Here is a 19,777-nt window from a genome sequence, read left to right on the forward strand (position 1 = left end):
TAATATTTATATATTACAACTAATTATAAATTATATATATATTTGTATGTATTCATTTTAATAGTAACTTAATTATTTTATTTAACATTTTACATTCTTAATTCCAATTAATTAAAGTGTATTTTATTAATTCAATTTATTATATATATACACTTTCATTTATATTTATATATATTTACATTTATACATATAAGTATACATATTTAATTATATACAATTGTTCGTGAATCGTCAGGAACAGTCGAAGGTCAAATGAATATATGAAAACAGTTCAAAAATTTTGAGACTCAATATTACAGACTTTGCTTATCGTGTCGAGATCATATGAAATTAAGTTTAAATTTGGTCGGAAATTTCCGGGTCACTACAATGAATATTAGCGAAGAAGAATTATGTACCTTTCTTGCTGCGAACATAGCCGCAGTACAGGCTGCAATGCAAAATAACAACAATAACTCCGGATCTAGAAGTGGAATTAATTCCATAAGAAATCGTGTAGGATGCTCCTACAAAGAATTCACTGCCTGCAAACCTTTGGAATTTGATGGAACCGAAGGACCAATCGGATGGAAACGGTGGACCGACAAGGTTGAATCGGTGTTTGCCATAAGTAAATGTACTGAAGAAGACAAAGTAAAGTACGCTACGCATTCCTTCACAGGCACTGCATTAACGTGGTGGAACACCTATCTTGAGCAGGTAGGACAAGATGCTGCTTACGCACTACCGTGGTCAGCATTCAAGCACTTGATGAACGAGCAGTACCATCCCAGAAACGTGGTCAATAAGCTCAAGGTAGAGCTTAGAGGATTACGAACGCAAGGTTTAGACATTACCACGTACGAACGATGATTCACAGAGTTGTGCATATTGTGTCCAAGAGCGTTCGAAGATGAAGAAGTGAAGATCGACGCATTTGTAAAAGGGTTACCGAAAAGGATTCAAGAAGATGTGAGTTCACACGAGCCCGCTTCCATACAAAAGGCAAGTCGAATGGCTCACAAACTCATAAATCATATTGAGGGAAGGATTAAAGAACAGGGGACGAAGAAGCCAACACGAAACAAGTTAAGAGAAAGTGGGAAGAAAACAGTGACAAGAGTGACCAACACAACAGTACAATCACCTCAACAATAATCACAAATTCAATCGCACCATTTATCGCAACAACAAATGCCCCAATAACAACAATAACCACTACAACAATCATCCCAACAACAATAACAACCGCAACAACAACAATTCCTATAACAACAAGAATCAGAAACAGCCATGCCAAAGGTGTGAAGAGTACCACCAGAATGGGTTCTGCATAACATTTTGCACCAAGTGTAAAAGAAATGGCCATAGTGCGACGAAGTGTGAGGTCTACGGCCTAGTGAATAACAAAATTAAAAGAACAGATAATGTCGGAACAAATAATGCCGCCGTAGTTTGTTTTGGATGTGGAAAACCAGGACACTTTAGTAGAAATTGCCCGAATCAGGGGAATACTAATGGGCAGGGCCGCGAAAGAGTTTTCAATATTAATACAGCAGAAGCGCAGGAAGACCCGGAGCTTGTTACGGGTACGTTTCTTATTGACAATAAATCTGCTTATGTTTTATTTGATTTGGGGGCAGATAGAAGCTATATGAGTAGAGATTTTTGTGCTAAATTAAGTTGTCCACTGACGCCTTTGGATAATAAATTTTTACTCGAATTAGCAAACGGTAAATTAATTACAGCAGATAAAATATGTCGGAATCGAGAAATTAAACTGGGTAGCAAAATATTTAAGATTGATTTGATACCAGTAGAGTTAGGAAGTTTTGATGTGATAATCGGCATGGACTGGTTGAAAGAGGTGAAAGCAGAAATCATTTGTTACAAAAATACGATTCGCATTATGCGCGAAAAGAGGAAACCCTTAATGGTGTACGGAGAGAAGAGCAACGCGAAGCTAAATCTTATTAGTAATTTAAAGGCGCAAAAGCTAATAAGAAAAGGTTGCTATGCCGTTCTAGCACACGTCGAGAAAGTACATACTGAAGAAAAGAACATCAATGATGTTCCCGTCGCGAAAGAATTTCCCGATGTATTTCTGAAAGAATTACCGGGACGATCTCCACACCAACCCGTTGAATTTCAAAAAGACATTGTATCGGGAGCTGTACCAATAGCTCGTGCTCCATACAGACTTACACCCAGCAAAATGAAGGAACTCCAGAGTCAATTACAAGAACTTTTGGAACGTGGTTTCATTCGACCAAGCACATCACCATGGGGAGCTCCTATTTTGTTTGTCAAAAAGAAGGATGGTACATTCAGGTTGTGTATCGACTACCGAGAGTTGAACAAACTTACCATCAAGAACTGTTATCCACTACCGAGAATCGACGAATTATTCAATCAACTGCAAGGCTTGTCGGTGTAGTGACCCGAACTTTTCCATGTTCATATATATTAAATGAAATTGATATTTACATGATTAAATGTTTTCAACATGTTAAGCAATCAAAGTTGTTAAGACTTGATTAATTGAAATGAGTTTCGTGTAGACAATTGACCACCCAAGTTGACTGGCGAATCACGAACGTTAAAAATTTGTTAAAACTACATGATGATATATATATGGGTATATATATCTTTAACATGATATTATGATAAGTAAGTGTCTCAATAAGTATATTAACAATGAGTGATATACATGAAAATGAGATTATTGAATTAATAAACTCGAAACGATATATATAACGATTATCGTTATAACAACGTCTTACTAAATACATATGAATCATATTAAGATATCGATACATTATGTTTAAAATGATAAAATTATAATTAAGTATATCATTAAGTGTGTTAACAATGAATTACATATGTAAAAACAAGATTACAAACTTAAGGATTTCGAAACGAGACATATATTTAACGATTATCGTTGTAACAACATTTTAATGTATATATATCATATTAAGATATATATATACATTATAATATCATGATACTGTAATAATTTAACATCTAATTAGATATAATAAACAATGGGTTAACAACATTAAATGAGATCTGATCAATCCTAGATTATCCAATTACTGTTAATCAAGGATTGAGTGCAATGAGGGGGTATAATGGATGTCGATTATGGTTTTGGGACCTTATTGTCATATTTCGTTAAATGCTAAACGATCAACAACCATGTCCCGGTCTTCATAAATTACCTTAACCAAATAATGATTTAGTCTCGGGCAAAGTCACGAGAGAAATCAATATGGCTAGGGCAACCCTTCAGAATCAACAACCTTAAATGAGAGGCCAAGCTTCCTATTTATAGGTCCAGGAGTTACGCGGAAGTAAGACTATGCGGGCACTTAGGCATTCCGCACAAATACTGCGAGAAGCCTTCGCACTCTTTAATGTTCTGCGCAATCCTACCGCATTCACACCGCGATTTATCTCTTTTGTGCGTTCACCTCTAAAAGGCCTTCCGCACTAAAAATATACATATACATAAGTATGTATATGATCAAGTCCCCCCAGTTTATTGTGTTACATTTTCGCAGAAAAAGTAAGACAATAAACTCTTAAAAAATAAAAAATTGTAGTGTTTATGGGGTTCTTTTTTTTAAAAAAAAATCATTCGCATAGCTTACGCAGTGTCGCACATCACGTCAATAATCCATCCGCATTGCAGTTTTCCTGCTAACGGCTATATTTCTAGCCGTTGCAATCCCTTCGCATTTTTATAACCGTTGGATCATCATGATTATTCTTAAACGGTATTTGCAATCGTGCAAGTATAAATAGAAAACATCACCGCATATGTCCATTTTCACTTTCTCACACTATTTTCTCTCTCTAAAAAAGCATACTTACAATTTTCATCGCACTCAATCATCTTTCTGCGTTTTTTCATTCTTACACTTAACCAAACCACATCCCTACTTTTATCATGTCTACGTCACGATCCCCAGCAACTTCCGGACCTTCAGTACATGACTTTAATTCGCTAATTACTGAAGAGTTGCTTGAGCAGATCAAACGTAACTATCCATCACTTGATCAATTCGTACCTGTTGCACCTGCAACAGGTGTTACTGCAGACAATCCTCCAGAAGGATATATTACGATCTACGAAACCTCCCTATATTCAGGCAATCTGAGACTTCCTTTCACTAACTTTTTCTTATCCGCATGTCAGTTTTATGCAGTTGGTCCTGGCCAATTGCATCCGAATGCGGTAGCTAAACTTATAGTGTTCAAGATGTACTGCAATGCCATAAATATGCCACCTTCTGTAGATGTATTTCGCAAATTCTCCTACATCCTAACACATGATGCTAGCTGGTTTAGCTTCAAATGCCACAATGGTGTCATGGATACACCAAATGAAAATGTTGGCAAATGGCAACAATCTTACTTTTTCATAAAAAGAACTGCCCTCGGCGATTATAAAAAGATTAACACCTGGGTTAGCTCCTGCTCTGAAAACAGCAAGGATCGCGTTACACTTGACGAGTATGAAACCAGGACTTTCCAACAGCTCGTCAATGCGTGTTTGCAGATTCGCCCATATGGGATCATGCCTCTTTATGTAGGCAGAATTTCCATATATTGGCCCTGGGAAAACCAGCTTGGCATCTTCAAGGATGCAGATGACAATGGTATACACTAGTTTTTTATTTCAATTTTCATTTTGTTACTGCGTATTTTAATATATACGACTGTGCAATAAGTATTATAACTTTCGCAGAGATCTCCCTCGATCAAATTATGCGCCAGAAGAACATTCAAGGATGCACCTCATACCGTCGTTCATTGGAGAACGAAGAAGTTATTGATGTTGAGGAACCGTTGATTAATGAAAACCAGATTGCGGAAATCCATGATAAAGGTAAACGCAAAAGTTCTACCATTAACCCTACCGCATCAGGAAAGAAACGCGGAAAACAAGTCATTCAAGAAGATTCTGAAGAAGAAGAAGGTATGCAAAATATTTGCCGCAATTACTTTATACAAAAATATTCATTATTAATGCGATTGTAACGCATTCACACTGCATTTTATGCGTAACATTCATTATTGTAATTTTTCCGCAGAAACCATCGACCTTACTAAAGGTTCACAAGAAGGTGTGCAGTTCAATATCTCTCAGGATATTCCACACAATGTTTTCAGCAAAGAGTTCACTCCAGCAAGCCCTATTATGTGAATAAAATTTGACAATTTTCATGAGCACATAAACATCGACCGTGCAACAGCCGCAAATCAATTAGAGCAGCTTGTATCTGCGGTTCCTGCAGATGTTCGTGCAGAATTTAAGAAATTTGACGATGAGACCGTGGAAAGTGCACGGGTGCAAAATTTATATACTGCGTTATGCCTTCTTGTAGATGATGTCCCCCGCAGGGACAAGTTTGTGAAGGAGCTTATGGCTCAAGAAAAAGCTTTAAAGCAAGCTGATAAGAAGATTGCGCGTCTAGAGAAGGAAAACGCAACACTAAAGAAAGATCTTGGATCTTCTCAAACCGCACTTCAATCCGCGGAAGCTCAAGTGACCACACTGACTACCGCACTTAAGTCCCAGCCGCAAGCTGAAGCTACAGATGAGCAATTTAAACAACTCGTCGTGTATCTTCCCACCCTTAGCCATAAGATAATGGATTCCAAACCTGTATCGCAGAAATTCCAACAGTACCTTAATGCGGCTAAACTCTTTGAACGTTGCGAATTTTTGTCGATAATTGAAAAAGCTTATGGGATTGGTCCACCGTATCCAGAGGTCATCGACAAGGAAGTATGCGATATAGAGGTTGCGAAGCAGATTTATGATGAAACCAGTAAAGGCATCGAGTGTATTGACATTTCGGCGCTCTCTGCGCTTAGCCAAGAGGAAAATGTTACCATGAAAGATATTATGGATCTTAATTTGTAATGATGTAGTTAATCCGCAATAATGATTGCGTGTATTTTTGTTTGTAACACTTGACCACAGTCATATGCGGTTTTTTAATAGAAAATGTTCATATTAGTTGCAACTTTTAATTTTTATAGCGCTTTAAATACTTTTTAATATTCATAACCACTAGCATTGTCCTTTGCATGTTCACTGTTTATTATTGTGCACATAATAAACAATTCCTTTATGTGAAATAACCTGTATGCGCGTGCTAATCTGCACATTATGAATCTTCTAAGTCCGCCGAAATGATCCTTAGGCATATAAATTTGTGTTTTTTGCGAAGCATCCAAGTACGGCTAAATCTAATACTTTGGGCAAAATTTCCAATATTTACCTTTTCGCATACACATTCCATATGTTTATTACCAAACACTAAGTGGGATCTTCCATTACTTATTCAATTTTGAACTTTGTATCCTCATGTTGCTACTAATTTATAATTTTCGCACAAAAGCTCATTTATGTGCATTATTTAATTTCGCATAACAGAATTAATGCGGCTTCACAATGGCTAACATTATTTTGATGCAATCAACTATATTCTTAGTTTCAACAAAATACTGCATAAAGTGGGCTTTTCCATCACTTTTATGCCATACCTTAATAACTTTCTTGTTTTATGCATCATAATTAACTTTACGCACAACAACATCATAAGAAAAATCAATACACTTTATTTATTTACATTTGATTGTTTTCAAACAACAATCAATAGGTGAAAACACTTGGCATTGTTACTTTTAAACAAGAATATGCAAATCACAATTCAGATGATCTATCTTTTGCATTAAACCTTCTATGCGGAACTTCAGATATTCACATTTTAATATCACTCAATCACCATGACATTTGCGTTTGTTACCACCATATGGCCTTCTGTTCCAGCATTATCATTCAACATTACAGATGCACATAATGACTGCTGAACCGCAGATGTAACTATCACAATGCCATTAGTTGTTGCAAACTTTACCATCCCGTGAATTGGGGAGGAAACAATGCCCAGTCTGCAAACAGCTGTGCACCCTAAAAGAATGTTATAGCGCGAAACAGTATTCATCACATACAAACTCAATTGAGCTTTACGCGAAAGTTGTGTGCTTTGCTCATCAACAACTTCAATTTCCAACTCCAACTGCCCTATAGGCCACGCAGACTCACCAGAAAAGCCTGACAAAGACATTGCGGTTGGCCTCAACTTGGATTGAACATCTTTTGGCAATTTGCGAAAACACTGGTTATACATAAAATCAACACTACTACCAGTGTCTATGTGGACTTTCATCACTTGAATACCCAACTCCGCAATCTTGCCTGATATAACAATTGGTTCCTCTAAAAAGTTATAGGCACAAGCTGCCAATTTTCATAGCTTTCCAACGGCTTTTGCTGTTGTGTATCACCATTAACAGTCACCATATTTATAACTTGAATTTGCTGCAAAGTATCCTTTTTCCCAACCACCTTCGCACCCAAGTTTTTAACTGCAGGTGCTTTGCGCTCTTGTTGCACCACTATGTTAACATTTGGCGTTTTTGGGGTAGCTGCCAATGCGGGCACAACTATCGCATCGGTGGAACTTGCTTCCTTGGTAATCAAAAGATGATTGAAACCACTCACGCGCTAATCCCTGCAACACCATTGGGAAAACACAGCACGCAATTGCTTCATCCCAGTTATACGTGCTAACAACACCTTCAAATCTTTGCAAAAAATCAAGTGGATTTGTTAACCCTGAATATACACCCAAAGTTGCTGGCACAATGGGTGGTGTAGTGATTGGGTAATCAGATATGTGCTCCACAAACTTATCTATCGCGAATGTTATTTCAGTTGCCTTTTTCGGCCGCACTTCATTATTTTCCGCGCAATACTTCTCAATCATTTGCTGTATAACATCTGGATGCTCAAATTTGTGTTGCATATCCCTTGGTGCTAATTTTTTGGACATATCCGCCAAAAATGTTTGCGCATTCTCCATTTTCGTAGCCTGAGATGTTTCTCCTTCTTCATAATAACGCGGAACAGGCGTGGAAGGCCTTTTACGTTTCAATTTCGCAATTTCTACCACTTCAGGATCACTTTCAGAATTTTCAGAATTATCTGAATTTGGCATTATAACTTTTGTGGTTTTTGCTTTCTTTAAAAGCAACACTGGCGAACCAAAATCTCTTTGATCTTGCTCTTAATCACGCACTCTTTCATCATGTTGGATGATTAACCTTTGTGTATTCGGTGATGATTCATTAAGTGGCCATTTATAATTGTTTGGAATATGGAGGTCAAAACCTCTTTCTTTTAATAATTGCTTTGCCTCTAAAGGCGTGAGCACTTTTTTCGCAGTCTTTTTTGACGCTCCTTTTTCTGCGTTTCAGCGCCACTATGCGCATTACCTTCATTGATCAAGGTTTAATCTAATTTTGTCTGCGCACTTGCAGAAGTTACTTTTGACCTCATTTCATCTGTTTCTGCTCTTCACGATTCTGCGGCACATTTCACCTTGCCGCATTCACCTTTTCAGTTGCAACATTCATTTGTGTTTCTTCCATTGCTTTAGCATTTACAGATGCTTTCACAAGCAACTCTTTAGTTTGCTGGCTAACGTCAGGACTTGATTGAAAATCAAAATTCGAAGCATTTTTTGGATCTAATGCACCTATAATGCTTGCATTCTTCTTTTTATTGCACGTAGACATGTTTATCCAAGAATATCTTGAAATTTTCACTTCTTGTGAATTAAAAACACTTTCCTGCAATACAAAACAGAGAACAACACGATTAGAATTAGGAAATGAGTTTAATAGCTCGATTAAAACGAACGCGAATTTCTCATTTCAACACGAATGGCGCCAATTGATCATTCCTAGATTATCCAATTACGGTTAATCAAGGATTGAGTGCAATGAGGGGGTATAATGGATGTCGATTATGGTTTTGGGACCTTATTATCATATTTCGTTAAGTGCTAAACGATCAACAACCATGTCCCGGTCTTCGTAAATTACCTTAACCAAATAATGATTTAGTCTCAGGCAAAGTCACGAGAGAAATCAATATGGCTAGGGCAACCCTTCCAGAATCAACAACCTTAAATAAGAGGCCAAGCTCCCTATTTATAGGTCCAGGAGTTACGCGGAAGTAAGACTATGCGGGCACTTAGGCATTCCGCACAAATACTGCGAGAAGCCTTCGCACTCTTTAATGTTCTACGCAATCCTACCGCATTCACACCGCGGTTTATCTGTCTTGTGCGTTCACCTCTAAAAGGCCTTCCGCACTAAAAATATACATATACATAAGTATGTATATGATCAAGATCGTTAACTTAAAGGTTTCAAAACAACACTTACATGTAACGACTAACGATGACTTAACGACTCCGTTAAAATGTATATACATGTAATGTTTTAAGATGTATTAGTACACTTTTGAAAGCCTTAAGGACATATTTCAAAGTACTTCTACTTAAAAAAAATGCTTACAATTACATCCTCATTCGTTTTCATCAACAATTCTACTCGTATGTACCCGTATTCGTACTCGTACAATACACAGCTTCTAGATGTGTTTACTATTGGTATATACATTCAATCATCAGCTCCTTAGCAGCCCATGTGAGTCATTAAACATTTGGGAACCATCATTTGGCAACTAGCATGAATGATTACACTAAAAATCAAACTAATGGAGCCTAGATGATGACCTTATATTCACGTGAAGTAGCAAGAGCACAAACACATTCATTTTCAATTTTCTTGAATCAAATTAGTCTCTCTCAAGTGTTCTTACATTTTTCTAAGTGTTCTTCATCATCTTCATCAAAATCTAGCTCAATCTAGCTCACCTAGATCAACTTACAAAACAACTACTCAAGAACACATCAAGAACACTTTCAAGTTTACTAGCTCACTTCCAATCTTGTAAAGTGATCATCCATCCTCAAGAAATCTTGGTTGTTTACAGTAGGTTATCATTCTAATTCAAGGTAATACTCATATTCAAACTTTGGTTCAATTTCTATAACTATCACAATCTTATTTCGAGTGGAAATCTTACTTGAACTTGTTTTCGTGTCATGATTCTACTTCAAGAACTTTCAAGCCATCCAAGAATCCTTTGAAGCTAGATAAATTTTTGTTACTTCCAGTAGGTTTACCTACTAAACTTGAGGTATTAATGATGTTCATAACATCATTCGATTCATATATATATATATATATATATATATATATATATATATATATATATATATACATATATATATATATATATATATATATATATATATATATATATATATATATATATAACTATCTTATTCAAAGATTTAGACTTGTAATCACTAGAACATAGTTTAGTTAATTCTAAACTTGTTCGCAAACAAAGTTAATCCATCTAAATTGAATTTTAAAATTAAATAAACACATGTTCTATATCTATATGATATGCTAGCTTAATGATTTAAAACCCGGAAACACGAAAAATACCTTAAAACCGGACATACGCCATCGTAGTAAAACCAGGAGCTGTTTTGGGTTAGTTAATTAAAAACTATGATAAACTTTGATTTAAAAGTTGTTCTTCTGGGAAAATGATTTTTCTTATGAACATGAAACTATATCCAAAAATCATGGTTAAATTCAAAGTGGAAGTATGTTTTTCAAAATGGTCATCAAGACGTCGTTCTTTCGACTGAAATGACTACCTCTTATAATATTGACTTGTAACTAGTGTTTTCGACTATAAACTTATACTTTTTCTGTTTAGATTCATAAACTTACGTTCAATATAAAACTATAGCAACTTGAATCACTCAAAACGGATTTAAACGAAGAAGTTATGGGTAAAACAAGATTGGATAATTTTGCTTGTTATAGCTACGTGAAACTTGTAACAAACCTATACAAATCATAACTTAACTAACTTATATTTTATTATACGTGTATTCTAACATATATTATGTAATCTTAGGATATCATAGACACGTATACAATGTTTTGACATATCATATCGACCCACCTATATATATTATTTGGGAACAACCATAGACACTCTATATGCAGTAATGCTCGAGTTAGCTATACAGGGTTGGGTTGATTCCAAAATAATATATATATACTTTGAGTTGTGATCTAGTAAGAGGCTTGTATACACTGGGTCGTGGATTGATTCGAGATAATATATATTGATTTATTTCCGTACATCTAACTGTGGACAACTAGTTGTTGGTTATTAACGAGGACTGCTGACTTAATAAACTTAAATCGTTAAAATGTAATAAAAATGTTGTGAATCGACCAGTGGCCAAGTCTTATTTTCGGCAAAGTAAAATTCTATGAAAGTGTGTTATAGTCCCAATTTTAAAATCTAATATTTTTGGGATGAGAATACATGCAGTTTTATAAATGTTTTACAAAATAGACACAAGTAATCAAAACTACATTATATGGGTGAATGATCGAAGCCGAATATGCCCCTTTTTCTTTGGTAGCCTAAGAATTAGGGAACTGGCCCCTAATTGACGTGAATCCCAAAGATAGATCTATTAGGCCTAACAAACCTCATCCAAAGTACCGGATGCTTTAGTACTTCGAAATATTATCATGTCCGAAGGGAGTCCCGGAATGATGGGGATATTCTATATGCATCTTGTTAATGTTGGTTACCAGGTGTTCACCATATGAATGATTTTTATGCAGATTGCTATTATGCATGCATGTTGTTTATGAGAAATGGAAATATGAAATCTTGTGGTCTATTAATATGATTTGATAAATATATAGGCTAAACCTATAACTCACCAACATTTTTTGTTGACATTTTAAGCATGTTTATTCTCAGGTGATTGTTAAGAGCTTCCGCTGTTGCATGCTAATTAAAGACAAGATTTGGAGTCTGCATGCTTGTATAATATTGTTTAAAACTGCATTCGAAGAACTTAAATCGTTGTGTAATATTATTGTAAACCATTATGAAATGGTCGTGTGTAAACGTTATATTTTAGATTATCATTATCTGATATTCTTCGTAATGCTTTTAAACCTTTATCGATAAAATAAAGGTTATGGTTGTTTTAAAAATCGAATGCAGTCTTTGAAAAATGTCTCATATAGAGGTCAAAACCTCGCAACGAAATCAATTAATATAAAACGTTTTTAATCAATATGAACGGGATATTTCAGTTGGTATCCGAGCGTTGGTCTTAGAGAACCAGAAATTTGGATTAGTGTGTGTCTAACCGAGTTTGTTAGGATGCATTAGTGAGTCTGGACTTCGACCGTATTTTCTTTAAAAACGATTGCTTAACATTTTAATTAGAAACTATATATTTTTACATGTAAATATTATTTGATATATTAATCTCTTAACGTGTTTGATATTGTGTGATAGATGTCTACCTCTATTACAAATCCCATCGACTCACCTAATAATAATGAAGAGTCGAGTATATATTGGGAAGACTCACAAATTCCCGAAGAGGAACCGGAAGAAGAGGAACTGGAAGAGGAGGAACCGGAAGAAGAAGAGGTTTAAGAGGAGGAAATATTAGAAACCACTGAAAAACAGATAAATAAAAGAAAACCCTCAACCAATGGACCAAAATTAATAATGGTCAATGGTGTTTCCGCCGAGGAAGCAAAATATTGGGAAGATTACCAATTTTTCGATGAATCGGATCCCTATGAGGATTTCGATGATGTTATAGAAATTACCCCGACCCAATTTGAAAAAGTAAAAGAAAACCATAAGGGAAAAGGTATCAAAATAGAAAAACCTGATTTCAACCCCGATGAACTTTATATGTATCGTCAACATCCGTACTTCTTAAATTGTAACAATAACCCGGGAACCTCTAAGCCACCAGGTTTTCCAAAACCATTTGTGAAAATCACTGCTCGTATTAGAGGAATATCATATATCCCTAGAAAATTAGCAAAACGAACCAAGTTCGAAGAAGAAGAAGAAACCAGTGATTCAGATTAGAGGGTTGTAATCATGTTATGTAATATATGTATTGTAGTGTGTTTGTACTTTTATGTTCTATGTAAAAAAATTGCTTGTATTGTCTGTTAATTATCTTTTACGAATCTAATCCTTGTTTATTTTACAGTATAAAAACACAAAATGTACGTTAAGGATAGATGACTGAATATTTTAGAAGACCTACCAGGGGATATGATTGATGAAATCTTATCTAGAGTCGGTCAGAATTCATCGGCACAACTATTTATGGCGAAATTAGTTTGTCATGTTGAGATGTAACAAGTTCATAACACTTAAAACATTTTAAGAATCAAACTTAGCGGAAGCGTGTAAACCCGATTTGGAACCATGTAATTACCATTTTAGAACTTGTGTATCTTTAACCAATTAAAGTTAAATCCCAATTAGGATCAAGTTGTGAAACATACTTACAAACTACAAGCAAGAAAAGAGTTTATACCTGCTCGATAAGTGATAAAGATGATGATGATGAATGGAGCTCCAAAAGTATGAAACCTCAAGTTGTTATACCTCAAGATAACCACCAACACCTTTGCTTTTAGTTAGGATTTATTATACACTTGAATGAGCTTACAAAAAAAAATTTAGAACTCCCTTTTGGCACCAAGAAGGCCACGACCAAACAGCAAATGGGGAGAGCGAATGCCGGATTTTTCTTGCTTACTTGATGTGTTTTGTGTACATGTGTGTGTTCCAAGGAGTCAAGGAACATGTATATGGATTAAAGGAAAAGCATGACCAAAAGGAATGGAATCTCTAGCATGTGTGCCACAACTCCAAGGCCACTTCCAATTTTAAATAAAATGGTTTTATTTTATAAAGTTAGATTTTATAAAATACATTTTATAAAACTTGCATTTAATTTATAAAATCCATTTTATAAAACTTCCATTTTATTTATTATGTGTACATCATTTATAAAACCTATTTTATAAAATGTAACATAATTAATTAATTATTTAACCTATAAATAATTAAATCCATATCATATAAATTATTCCATAATTTATATATACATCAAGTAATATTATTTTAGAAAACCATTTTTCTTAAAATCAAGTGTCGTGTATTTAATAAATGATCCAATCGCTAAGATCAAATACGAATAAGGTGTCGGTAAGCTTGTTATTGGGTATGACCCGACTTGGATCAAAACATATTAGCCACGTTAATTTAATGTGTCTCTCGGGCATACGAAATATCTTCAATCTCAAACTTGCACGAGAAACATAAGAAATTAATGCAAGTGATGGATACCACCTAACGACCATCCATCACCCCCAATATGTTATGATTTTATGCCATTCAATAACATCATCCCTTTCGAGTTCCCATCTCGAATATGAATAGGTGAATCTTTCATTTATCATTTCATCCTAGATGTCATGTCGAATCCAAGAGATACAGAGTGATCACTCTCTTCTAGATTTAACTTTATAAGGCCTTAGACATCTGACTCTCAACGAATAAGAGGGACAAATTCCATCTTGACTACATACTTCCCAGATATATACTTTGCATTATACCTGAGCTCTTCCTTATGAACTACCATATTTCAGAATAGCGAAGGAAAGATTCAAGGCATAATACTTGGTAAATATCCGAACTCAATATGTATCTCAGGTCAGAGGATACAATGATATTTGCCTTTACTTAAGATTACATGTGATCAACTAAAAAGGTTCCATTTAGTAAATCTTGAGGGCGGGTCTTCCAATATTTGTATCCCACAAATATCTATGAACCTTGGATGCAACCTTGCCCTACATTCATCCCGTGAATGTAAACCAATCCAAGTTCATAATAGTCTAAACCTCACACTTGTTCCCACAAATGTGATCGACTACGGAATTTAGAATAATAGCTTATTCATGGATAAAATATGTAAAATAGGAACTTAACTTAAAATTAATTAACACCATAATTATATTAATGAGTTTGAACCACGTCGTTCGATTACAATACATAAAACAGATCACAACCAATCACTAGAATATCGAAGCCCTAATGCACTAACATGCCCTTGATGTTTTGCACCATGTAAGAGTTTCGTGAGTGGATCCGCTATATTTAGATCTGTGTGAACTTTGCGAATACATATCTTTCCCTTTTCAACTTCATCCCTTATGTAGTTGAATCTCCGCTCAATGTGATGGGTCTTTTGGTGAGCACGAGGTTCCTTGATTTGAGCAATCGCACCCTCGTTGTCACAAAAGATCTCAAGAGGGTCCTGAATGGAAGGGACTACTCCTAAGTCGTCGATGAATTTCTTCATCCATGCAGCTTCCTGAGCTGCCAATGAGGCGGCAATGTACTCCGACTCTGTAGTGGATAATGCAAAAACATCCTATTTTGAACTCTTCTAAGAGACCGCACCTCCATTTAACGTGAAGACATAACCGGACTGTGATCGAGAATCATCTCGATCAGTTTGGAAACTCGCATCCACGTAACCTTTTACAGCGAGTTCCTCCTCACCAGACCCATATATTAGAAACATATCCTTAGTCCTCCTAAGGTATTTCAATATACTTTTGACAGCAATCCAATGACTGTTTCCTGGGTTATTCTGGTAGCTACTTGTCAGGCTAAGAGCGCATGACACATCCGGTCTAGTGCATATCATTGCATACATGATTGACCCAATGGCAGACGCATATGGGACTTTCTTCATTCTCTCCTGTTCATGTTTAGTGGTGGGGCACTGAGATGAACTAAGGAACGTTCCTCTTTGAATAGGTACCAAACCTTTCTTAGAGTTCTCCATCTTGAACTTTTTCAAGACCTTTTCAATGTATGTACTTTGATTCAAACCTATCAATATCTTGGATCTATCTCTGTAGATCCCAATCCCCAAAACGTATTGTGCTTCTCCATGGATAAGCATTTACTTAGCCAAGTTTTAACACCTTGCATTGCCGGAATATCATTTCCAAATAACAATATATCATCCACATATAGTACAAGGAACATGATAGTGCTCCCACTAGCTTTCTTGTATACACAAGCTTCATCACCATTTTTAATGAAGCCAAATTTCTTGGTCTCCTCATTAAAACGATGATTCCACATTCTGGATACTTGTTTCAATCTGTAGATTGACTTCTTTAACTTACATACCTTTTTAGTATATTTTGGATCAACAAAACCTTCAGGCTGAACCATATAGATATCTTCCTCAAGATATCCATTTAGGAAAGCGGTCTTGACATCCATTTGCCATATTTCATAATCATAATGAGCAGCAATGGCAAGTAATATCCTAATAGACTTTAGCATTGCCACAGGCGAAAAAGTTTCATCATAGTCAACCCCTTGAGTTTGAGTGAAACCTTTTGCTACAAGTCAAGCTTTGTATGTATCCAAGTTACCATGTATGTCAGTTTTCATCTTGAAAAGCCATTTACAATCAACTAGCCTTGAGCCAGTAGGTTGTGCAACAAGTTCCCAAACTTGGTTGTCATACATGGATTGCATCTCAGCGTTCATGGCTTCCTACCATTTATCTTTATCAATCCTTGATAAAGCATCTTGGTAGTTTGTTGGTTCATCCAAATTAACCACATAGCAACCGTCCATGAGAAACCCATATCTCTCAGGAGGATTACTAATCCTACCAGATCTAAGAACGTCTTGTACACTTTGATCATCCATTTGACCATTCTCAACATTTTCATTTTGAGTGCTAGTGTCAACCAATTATGTATCATCTATTTGATCTTGAACCTCTTCAAGATCTATCTTCCTTTCACTATTACCTTCCATTAGGAACTTTGTTTCAAGGAATTCAGCCTTCCGAGCAACAAATACATTCTGCTCGGATGGATCATAGAAATAATATCCCATATCATCCTTGGGATATCCTATGAAGATACACTTCATGGATCGAGCATTCAACTTATTAGGGATGTAACACTTAGGATAAGCTTCACATCCCCATACCTTTAAGTATGACAGAGATAGAGGTTTTCCAAATCACATCTCATGAGGAGTTCGTTCAACTTTCTTGGTTAGGGCCATATTTATAATACGAGCTGCGGAGCATAGACAATAACCCCAAAATGATAGAGGGAACGAGCTTCTAGCCATCATAGATCGAACCATATCCATTAGGGTTCGGTTCCTCTTTTCGGAAACTCCATTAAGTTGGGGTGTTCCAGGAGGAGTGAGTTGCGAGATAATCCCACAACTTTTAAGATGATCTTGGAAAGCATCGCTTAGGTATTCACCTCCTCTATTAGTACGAAAGTACCTTGATTGTCTTATTGAGTTGATTTTGTACTTCGTTTTGATATTCATTGAATGCTTCAAAAGTTTCGTCCTTGTGTCTTAACAAGTAGACATATCCGAAACGACTAAAGTCATCAATGAAAGTGACGAAGTATCTTTCACCTTTCTTAGTCATGGGCTTAAAGGGTCCACATACATCTGAATGTATTAATCCCAATAAGTCTTTAGCCCTTTTATAGGTCCCTTTCAAAGGTGCTTTAGTCATTTTGCCTTGTAAACAAGATTCACATACATCAAATGAGTCCAGTTCATTTGATTTCAAAAGTCTATTCTTTTAAAGTGTATGCATTCGATTCTTGTTTATGTGACCAAGGCGACAATGCCATAAGTAGGAATCACTCAAATCTCTTTTGAGTTTCTTGATGTTTGCATGGAACATTAAGCTATTGTATGATGTGTCGTCATGAACCAATTCATAAATACCATTCAAAGGCGAAGCCTTAAAATAGAACACATTATCTAAATAAACATGGATTTCATCATCAATGAAATTAAGATTAAAACCATATTGTTTCAAACGGGATATAGAAATAATGTTTCGAGATAAATCAGGTGCATACAAAACATTTTTCAAAATAAGCTCCAAACCACTTAGAAGCTTCAAAACAAAGTCTCATTGAGCTTTCACTTGCACCCTTGCTCCATTTCCCATGAAGAGACTGGTTGTTCCCGCATCTTGATTACTTCTTTTGAACCCCTGCAAAGAATTGCAAATATGAGTTCCACATCCTGTGTCTAATACCCATGTATTAGAAGAAGTAATACTAAGCTCAACGTATACCATATATACATTACCTGATGTTTGCCCTGCATCCCTCTTTTCTTTCAACTCCTTTAGATAGATCGGGCAGTTGCGTTTCTAGTGACCCATCTCACCGCAACCAAAGCATGGATCTTCCTTGGGTTTTACTTTACCAGCAACCTTTTGCTTCTTGTTATTGTTGGTTGGGGTAACCATATTCCCCTTTCCCTTGCCCTTTCCATGGTAGGCGGGTCCTTTCCTCTTATCCGCCTTTGGCTTAGAAGTGTTATTATTTTTGGACCCGCCTTCATTGATCATAAGCACGGGTGAAGCCCTTTTACGCATGCTTGCTTCGGCCGTCTTAAGCATGGCATGTAATTCGCCAATGCTCTTATCCCAACCATTCATATTGTAATTCATTACAAATGTGTCAAACCTTTTTGACAAAGAATTAAGGATAAGGTCTGTGGCTAATTCATTAGACACGTTGCAATTTAGACAGTTTGCTCGATCAATTAGGCTTTTCATCTTAAGGACATAAGATGAAATGGATTGGGAGTCGTCCATCCGACATGCATGAAGCGCTCGAACCTTTTCGAAGCGCTTGATACGAGCTTGTTGAAGGAACATCTCCTTCAATTGTGTGATCATGTCATATGCACTATGATGCTCGAAGTCCTTTTGGAGTTCGGGTATCATAGTCCTAAGCAAAAGGCAAGCGACTTGTACCGAATCGGTGCAATACTTATCCCAATAAGCCATGCCTTCCGTATCATCCTCATTGTTTTGATCGGGAATGGGGTCTTCTAACACATACTCCCTATCCTCAAGTTTGAGGACAATTCTTAGATTGCGAAACCAATCCATGAAATTCGTATGGTTGAGTTTTTCCTTTTCGAGGATTGACCTCAACGATAGGCTGTTAAAGTTGATGGGTGCGTTTGGAATGTTGTTGTTATTGGCGACCATCTACAAAATTTAACAAAGTTGTTTAAGTATCAATTTTAATTTAACAATCAATACCCTTTAAATCCAATTGATATTTATTAAATTTTAGAATCCAACGGTAAACCAAATTTCGGTTAGGTGACCTTTTGTGACGACCCGGGAATTTCCGACCAAATTTAAACTTAATCTTTATATGATTTCGACAAGATAAGAAAAGTCTATTTAATTGAATCTCAAAATCTTTGAACTGTTTACATGGTTACATTTAACCCTTTGATTAATCCTGACGATTCACGAACAATTGTTTGTAAATAAATAGATAAATAAATAAATAAATAAATAAATATATATATATATATATATATATATATATATATAAAGGTATGTATATATAATAACTTGAAATTTTAGAATACAATTTAAACATTAAAAATTAAATATGTAAAATAAAACATAAAATCCTTAAGTAGTACTTAATAGTAATTTATATTAAATATATGATTTCTGTAGATAATTACTATTATATATATATATATATATATATATATATATATATATATATATATATATATATATATATATATATATATATATATATATATATATATATATATATGATAAGATAAATAAAATTGATAATTAATAAATATTCAACAAAAGATGAAATATAATATAGGTAATGAGATTTATATATAATACAAGTATGAATATTGTGGTTATATAAATATTGTTATTCCAATAATGATATCAATATTAGTATTATTAATATTATTTAAATATAATCTAATGATATAAATTTGATATATATAGATTGATATAGTATTACTATCATCAAAATTATTATTTAC

This window comes from Rutidosis leptorrhynchoides, chromosome 5 (assembly GCF_046630445.1).
Source record: "Rutidosis leptorrhynchoides isolate AG116_Rl617_1_P2 chromosome 5, CSIRO_AGI_Rlap_v1, whole genome shotgun sequence".
Taxonomy (NCBI): domain Eukaryota; kingdom Viridiplantae; phylum Streptophyta; class Magnoliopsida; order Asterales; family Asteraceae; genus Rutidosis; species Rutidosis leptorrhynchoides.